The sequence below is a fragment of the Symphalangus syndactylus genome, chromosome 19 (assembly GCF_028878055.3).
Source record: "Symphalangus syndactylus isolate Jambi chromosome 19, NHGRI_mSymSyn1-v2.1_pri, whole genome shotgun sequence".
In the NCBI taxonomy this organism is placed as follows: Eukaryota; Metazoa; Chordata; class Mammalia; order Primates; family Hylobatidae; genus Symphalangus; species Symphalangus syndactylus.
The window spans coordinates 96,488,309-96,497,486 of NC_072434.2; positions in this window are offsets into that span (position 1 = coordinate 96,488,309).

Sequence of the window (9,178 nt, forward strand, 5' to 3'; positions counted from 1 at the left end):
GTAGAAAATGCAACTGGACATTTGGAGCGCTAAGAGAGTAGTAGTGGAAAAAGGAATATATTCAAATATAAACTACACAGAAGCATTCTGTGAAACTTCTTTCTGATCTGAGCATTCAGCTAACAGAGTTAAACCATACTTTTGATTGAGCAGTTTTGAAACACTCTGTCTGTAGAAAATGCAACTGGACATTCGTAGCGCTAAGTGGGTAATAGTGGAAAAAAGAATATGTTCAAATATAAACTACACAGAAGCATTGTATGAAACTACTTTCTGTTCTGTGCATTCAACTAACAGAGTTGAACCTTACTTTTGATTGAGCCTTTCTGAAACACTCTTTCTGTAGAAACTGCAATTGGACATTCTGAGCGCTAAGAGGCCTCTATTGGGAAAAATAATATCTTCAAATAAAAACTACACAGAAGAATTGTGTGAAACTTATTTCTGATATGTTCATTAAGCTAACAGAGTTAAACCATACTTTTGATTGCGCAGTTCTGAACCCTCTTTCTGTAGAAAATGCAAGTGGACATTCGGAGCGCTAAGAGGGTAATAGTGGAAAAAGGAATGTCTTCAAATATAAACTACACAGAATCATTCGGTGAAACTTCTTTCTGATCTGTGCATTCAGCTAACAGAGTTAAACCATACTTTTGATTGAGCAGATCTGAACACTCTTTCTGTAGAAAATGCAACTGGACATTTGGAGCGCTAAGAGTGTAGTAGTGGAAAAAGGAATATATTCAAATATAAACTACACAGAAGCATTCTGTGAAACTTCTTTCTGATCTGAGCATTCAGCTAACAGAGTTAAACCATACTTTTGATTGAGCAGTTTTGAAACACTCTGTCTGTAGAAAATGCAACTGGACATTCGTAGCGCTAAGTGGGTAATAGTGGAAAAAAGAATATGTTCAAATATAAATTACACAGAAGCATTGTATGAAACTTCTTTCTGTTCTGTGCATTCAACTAACAGAGTTGAACCTTACTTTTGATTGAGCCTTTCTGAAACACTCTTTCTGTAGAAACTGCAATTGGACATTCTGAGCGCTAAGAGGCCTATATTGGGAAAAATAATATCTTCAAATAAAAACTACACAGAAGCATTGTGTGAAACTTATTTCTGATATGTTCATTAAGCTAACAGAGTTAAACCATACTTTTGATTGCGCAGTTCTGAACACTCTTTCTGTAGAAAATGCAAGTGGACATTCGGAGCGCTAAGAGGGTAATAGTGGAAAAAGGAATATATTCAAATATAAACTACACAGTAGCATTCTGTGAAAATTCTTTCTGTTCTGTGCATTCAACTGACAGAGTTGAACCTTACTTTTGATTGAGCCGTTCTGAAACTCTCTTTCTGTAGAAACTGCAATTGGACATGCTAAGCGCTAAGAGGCCTACATTGGGAAAAAGAATATCTTCAAATAAAAACTACACAGATGCATTCTGTGAAACTTATTTCTTATCTGTAAATTCAGTTAACAGAGATAAAACATATTTTTGATTGAGCAGTTATGAAACACTCTTTTTGTAGAAAATGCAAGTGGAGATTCGGAGCGCTAAGAGGGTAATAGTGGAAAAAGGAATGTCTTCAAATATAAACTACACAGAATCATTCGGTGAAACTTCTTTCTGATCTGTGCATTCAGCTAACAGAGTTAAACCATACTTTTGATTGAGCAGATCTGAACACTCTTTCTGTTGAAAATGCAACTGGACATTTGGAGCGCTAAGAGCGTAGTAGTGGAAAAAGGAATATATTCAAATATAAACTACACAGAAGCATTCTGTGAAACTTCTTTCTGATCTGAGCATACAGGTAACAGAGTTAAACCATACTTTTGATTGAGCAGTTTTGAAACACTCTGTCTGTAGAAAATGCAACTGGACATTCGTAGCGCTAAGTGGGTAATAGTGGAAAAAAGTATATGTTCAAATATAAACTACACAGAAGCATTGTATGAAACTTCTTTCTGTTCTGTGCATTCAACTAACAGAGTTGAACCTTACTTTTGATTGAGCCGTTCTGAAACACTCTTTCTGTAGAAACTGCAATTGGACATTCTGAGCGCTAAGAGGCCTATATTGGGAAAAAGAATGTCTACAAATAAAAACTACACAGAAGAATTGTGTGAAACTTCTTTCTGTTCTGTTTGTTCAATTAAAAGAGTTGAACTTTAGTTTTGATTGAGCCGTTCTGAAACAGTCTTTCTGTAGAAAATGCAAGTGGAGATTCGGAGCGCTAAGAGGGTAATAGTGGAAAAAGGAATGTCTCCAAATATAAACTACACAGAATCATTCTGTGAAACTTCTTTCTGATCTGTGCATTCAGCTAACAGAGTTAAACCATACTTTTGATTGAGCAGATCTGAACACTCTTTCTGTAGAAAATGCAACTGGACATTTGGAGCGCTAAGAGAGTAGTAGTGGAAAAAGGAATATATTCAAATATAAACTACACAGAAGCATTCTGTGAAACTTCTTTCTGATCTGAGCATTCAGCTAACAGAGTTAAACCATACTTTTGATTGAGCAGTTTTGAAACACTCTGTCTGTAGAAAATGCAACTGGACATTCGTAGCGCTAAGTGGGTAATAGTGGAAAAAAGAATATGTTCAAATATAAACTACACAGAAGCATTGTATGAAACTTCTTTCTGTTCTGTGCATTCAACTAACAGAGTTGAACCTTACTTTTGATTGAGCCGTTCTGAAACACTCTTTCTGTAGAAATTGCAATTGGACATTCTGAGCGCTAAGAGGCCTATATTGGGAAAAAGAATGTCTACAAATAAAAACTACACAGAAGGATTGTGTGAAACTTCTTTCTGTTCTGTTTTTTCAACTAAAAGTGTTGAACCTTAGTTTTGATTGAGCCGTTCTGAAACACTCTTTCTTTAGAAAATGCAAGTGGAGATTCGGAGCGCTAAGAGGGTAATAGTGGAAAAAGGAATGTCTCCAAATATAAACTACACAGAATCATTCTGTGAAACTTCTTTCTGATCTGTGCATTCAGCTAACAGAGTTAAACCATACTTTTGATTGAGCAGATCTGAACACTCTTTCTGTAGAAAATGCAACTGGACATTTGGAGCGCTAAGAGATTAGTAGTGGAAAAAGGAATATATTCAAATATAAACTACACAGAAGCATTCTGTGAAACTTCTTTCTGATCTGAGCATTCAGCTAACAGAGTTAAACCATACTTTTTATTGAGCAGTTTTGAAACACTCTGTCTGTAGAAAATGCAACTGGACATTCGTAGCGCTAAGTGGGTAATAGTGGAAAAAAGAATATTTTCAAATATAAACTACACAGAAGCATTGTATGAAACTTCTTTCTGTTCTGTGCATTCAACTAACAGAGTTGAACCTGACTTTTGATTGAGCCGTTCTGAAACACTCTTTCTGTAGAAACTGCAATTGGACATTCTGAGCGCTAAGAGGCCTATATTGGGAAAAAGAATGTCTACAAATAAAAACTACACAGAAGAATTGTGTGAAACTTCTTTCTGTTCTGTTTGTTCAACTAAAAGTGTTGAACCTTAGTTTTGATTGAGCCGTTCTGAAACACTCTTTCTGTAGATAATGCAAGTGGAGATTCGGAGCGCTAAGAGGGTATTAGTGGAAAAAGGAATGTCTCCAAATATAAACTACACAGAATCATTCTGTGAAACTTCTTTCTGATCTGTGCATTCAGCTAACAGAGTTAAACCATACTTTTGATTGAGCAGATCTGAACACTCTTTCTGTAGAAAATGCAACTGGACATTTGGAGCGCTAAGAGAGTGGTAGTGGAAAAAGGAATATATTCAAATATAAACTACACAGAAGCATTCTGTGAAATTTCTTTCTGATCTGAGCATTCAGCTAACAGAGTTAAACCATACTTTTGATTGAGCAGTTTTGAAACTCTCTGTCTGTAGAAAATGCAACTGGACATTCGTAGCGCTAAGTGGGTAATAGTGGAAAAAAGAATATGTTCAAATATAAACTACACAGAAGCATTGTATGAAACTTCTTTCTGTTCTGTGCATTCAACTAACAGAGTTGAACCTTACTTTTGATTGAGCCTTTCTGAAACACTCTTTCTGTAGAAACTGCAATTGGACATTCTGAGCGCTAAAAGGCCTCTATTGGGAAAAAAAATATCTTCAAATAAAATCTACACAGAAGCATTGTGTGAAACTTATTTCTGATATGTTCATTAAGCTAACAGAGTTAAACCATACTTTTGATTGCGCAGTTCTGAACCCTCTTTCTGTAGAAAATGCAAGTGGACATTCGGAGCGCTAAGAGGGTAATAGTGGAAAAAGGAATATATTCAAATATAAACTACACAGTAGCATTCTGTGAAAATTCTTTCTGTTCTGTGCATTCAACTAACAGAGTTGAACCTTACTTTTGATTGAGCCGTTCTGAAACACTCTTTCTGTAGAAACTGCAATTGGACATGCTAAGCGCTAAGAGGCCTACATTGGGAAAAAGAATATCTTCAAATAAAAACTACACAGATGCATTCTGTGAAACTTATTTCTGATCTGTAAATTCAGTTAACAGAGATAAAACATATTTTTGATTGAGCAGTAATGAAACACTTTTTTTGTAGAAAATGCAAGTGGAGATTCGGAGCGCTAAGATGGTAATAGTGGAAAAAGGAATGTCTTCAAATATAAACTACACAGAATCATTCGGTGAAACTTCTTTCTGATTTGTGCATTCAGCTAACAGAGTTAAACCATACTTTTGATTGAGCACATCTGAACACTCTTTCTGTTGAAAATGCAACTGGACATTTGGAGCGCTAAGAGCGTAGTAGTGGAAAAGGAATATATTCAAATATAAACTACACAGAAGCATTCTGTGAAACTTCTTTCTGATCTAAGCATTCAGCTAACAGAGTTAAACCACACTTTTGATTGAGCAGTTTTGAAACACTCTGTCTGTAGAAAATGCAACTGGCCATTCGTAGCGCTAAGTGGGTAAGAGTGGAAAAAAGAATATGTTCAAATATAAACTACACAGAAGCATTGTATGAAACTTCTTTCTGTTCTGTGCATTCAACTAACAGAGTTGAACCTTACTTTTGATTGAGCCGTTCTGAAACACTCTTTCTGTAGAAACTGCAATTGGACATTCTGAGCGCTAAGAGGCCTATATTGGGAAAAAGAATGTCTACAAATAAAAACTACACAGAAGAATTGTGTGAAACTTCTTTCTGTTCTGTTTGTTCAACTAAAAGAGTTGAACCTTAGTTTTGATTGAGTCGTTCTGAAACACTCTTTCTGTAGAAAATGCAAGTGGAGATTCGGAGCGCTAAGAGGGTAATAGTGGAAAAAGGAATGTCTCCAAATATAAACTACACAGAATCATTCTGTGAAACTTCTTTCTGATCTGTGCATTCAGCTAACAGAGTTCAACCATACTTTCGATTGAGCAGATCTGAACACTCTTTCTGCAGAAAATGCAACTGGACATTTGGAGCGCTAAGAGAGTAGTAGTGGAAAAAGGAATATATTCAAATATAAACTACACAGAAGCATTCTGTTAAACTTCTTTCTGATCTGAGCATTCAGCTAACAGAGTTAAACCATACTTTTGATTGAGCAGTTTTGAAACACTCTGTCTGTAGAAAATGCAACTGGACATTCGTAGCGCTAAGTGGGTAATAGTGGAAAAAAGAATATGTTCAAATATAAACTACACAGAAGCATTGTATGAAACTTCTTTCTGTTCTGTGCATTCAACTAACAGAGTTGAACCTTACTTTTGATTGAGCCTTTCTGAAACACTCTTTCTGTAGAAACTGCAATTGGACATTCTGAGCGCTAAGAGGCCTCTATTGGGAAAAATAATATCTTCAAATAAAAACTACACAGAAGCATTGTGTGAAACTTATTTCTGATATGTTCATTAAGCTAACAGAGTTAAACAATACTTTTGATTGCGCAGTTCTGAACAATCTTTCTGTAGAAAATGCAAGTGGACATTCGGAGCGCTAAGAGGGTAATAGTTGAAAAAGGAATATATTCAAATATAAACTACACAGTAGCATTCTGTGAAAATACTTTCTGTTCTGTGCATTCAACTAACAGAGTTGAACCTTACTTTTGATTGAGCCGTTCTGAAACACTCTTTCTGTAGAAACTGCAATTGGACATGCTAAGCGCTAAGAGGCCTACATTGGGAAAAAGAATATCTTCAAATAAAAACTACACAGATGCATTCTGTGAAACTTATTTCTGATCTATAAATTCAGTTAACAGAGATAAAACATATTTTTGATTGAGCAGTTATGAAACACTCTTTTTGTAGAAAATGCAAGTGGAGATTCGGAGCGCTAAGTGGGTAATAGTGGAAAAAGGAATGTCTTCAAATATAAACTACAAAGAATCATTCGGTGAAACTTCTTTCTGATCTGTGCATTCAGCTAACAGAGTTAAACCATACTTTTGATTGAGCATATCTGAACACTCTTTCTGTTGAAAATGCAACTGGACATTTTGAGCGCTAAGAGCGTAGTAGTGGCAAAAGTAATATATTCAAATATAAACTACACAGAAGCATTCTGTGAAACTTCTTTCTGATCTGAGCATACAGCTAACAGAGTTAAACCATACTTTTGATTGAGCAGTTTTGAAACACTCTGTCTGTAGAAAATGCAACTGGACATTCGTAGCGCTAAGTGGGTAATAGTGGAAAAGAGAATATGTTCAAATATAAACTACACAGAAGCATTGTATGAAACTTCTTTCTGTTCTGTGCATTCAACTAACAGAGTTGAACCTTACTTTTGATTGAGCCATTCTGAAACACTCTTTCTGTAGAAACTGCAATTGGACATTCTGAGCGCTAAGAGGCCTATATTCGGAAAAAGAATGTCTACAAATAAAAACTACACAGAAGAATTGTGTGAAACTTCTTTCTGTTCTGTTTGTTCAACTAAAAGATTTGAACCTTAGTTTTGATTGAGCCGTTCTGAAACACTCTTTCTGTAGAAAATGCAAGTGGAGATTCGGAGCGCTAAGAGGGTAATAGTGGAAAAAGGAATGTCTCCAAATATAAACTACACAGAATCATTCTGTGAAACTTCTTTCTGATCTGTGCATTCAGCTAACATAGTTAAACCATACTTTTGATTGAGCAGATCTGAACACTCTTTCTGTAGAAAATGCAACAGGACATTTGGAGCGCTACGAGAGTAGTAGTGGAAAAAGGAATATATTCAAATATAAACTACACAGAAGCATTCTGTGAAACTTCTTTCTGATCTGAGCATTCAGCTAACAGAGTTAAACCATACTTTTGATTGAGCAGTTTTGAAACACTCTGTCTGTGGAAAATGCAACTGGACATTCGTAGCGCTAAGTGGGTAATAGTGGAAAAAAGAATATGTTCAAATATAAACTACACAGAAGCATTGCATGAAACTTCTTTCTGTTCTGTGCATTCAACTAACAGAGTTGAACCTTACTTTTGATTGAGCCTTTCTGAAACACTCTTTCTGTAGAAACTGCAATTGGACATTCTGAGCGCTAAGAGGCCTCTATTGGGAAAAATAATATCTTCAAATAAAAACTACACAGAAGCATTGTGTGAAACTTATTTCTGATATGTTCATTAAGCTAACAGAATTAAAACATACTTTTGATTGCGCAGTTCTGAACACTCTTTCTGTAGAAAATGCAAGTGGACATTCGGAGCGCTAAGAGGGTAATAGTGGAAAAAGGGATATATTCAAATATAAACTACACAGTAGCATTCTGTGAAAATTCTTTCTGTTCTGTGCATTCAACTAACAGAGTTGAACCTTACTTTTGATTGAGCCGTTCTGAAACACTGTTTCTGTAGAAACTGCAATTGGACATGCTAAGCGCTAAGAGGCCTACATTGGGAAAAAGAATATCTTCAAATAAAAACTACACAGATGCATTCTGTGAAACTTATTTCTGATCTGTAAATTCAGTTAACAGAGATAAAACATATTTTTGATTGAGCAGTTATGAAACACTCTTTTTGTAGAAAATGCAAGTGGAGATTCGGAGCGCTAAGAGTGTAATAGTGGAAAAAGGAATGTCTTCAAATATAAACTACACAGAATCATTCGGTGAAACTTCTTTCTGATCTGTGCATTCAGCTAACAGAGTTAAACCATACTTTTGATTGAGCAGATCTGAAAACTCTTTCTGTTGAAAATGCAACTGGACATTTGGAGCGCTAAGAGCGTAGTAGTGGAAAAAGGAATATATTCAAATATAAACTACACAGAAGCATTCTGTGAAACTTCTTTCTGATCTGAGCATTCAGCTAACAGAGATAAACCATACTTTTGATTGAGCAGTTTTGAAACACTCTGTGTGTAGAAAATGCAACTGGACATTCGTAGCGCTAAGTGGGTAATAGTGGAAAAAAGAATATGTTCAAATATAAACTACACAGAAGCATTGTATGAAACTTCTTTCTGTTCTGTGCATTCAACTAACAGAGTTGAACCTTACTTTTGATTGAGCCGTTCTGAAACACTCTTTCTGTAGAAACTGCAATTGGACATTCTGAGCGCTAAGGGGCCTATATTGGGAAAAAGAATGTCTACAAATAAAAACTACACAGAAGAATTGTGTGAAACTTCTTTCTGTTCTGTTTGTTCAACTAAAAGAGTTGAACCTTAGTTTTGATTGAGCCGTTCTGAAACACTCTTTCTGTAGAAAATGCAAGTGGAGATTCCGAGCGCTAAGAGGGTAATAGTGGAAAAAGGAATGTCTCCAAATATAAACTACACAGAATCATTCTGTGAAACTTCTTTCTGATCTGTGCATTCAGCTAAGAGAGTTAAACCATACTTTTGATTGAGCAGATCTGAACACTCTTTCTGTAGAAAATGCAACTGGACATTTGGAGCGCTAAGAGAGTAGTAGTGGAAAAAGGAATATATTCAAATATAAACTACACAGAAGCATTCTGTGAAACTTCTTTCTGAACTGAGCATTCAGCTAACAGAGTTAAACCATACTTTTGATTGAGCAGTTTTGAAACACTCTGTCTGTGGAAAATGCAACTGGACATTCGTAACGCTAAGTGGGTAATAGTGGAAAAAAGAATATGTTCAAATATAAACTACACAGAAGCATTGTATGAAACTTCTTTCTGTTCTGTGCATTCAACTAACAGAGTTGA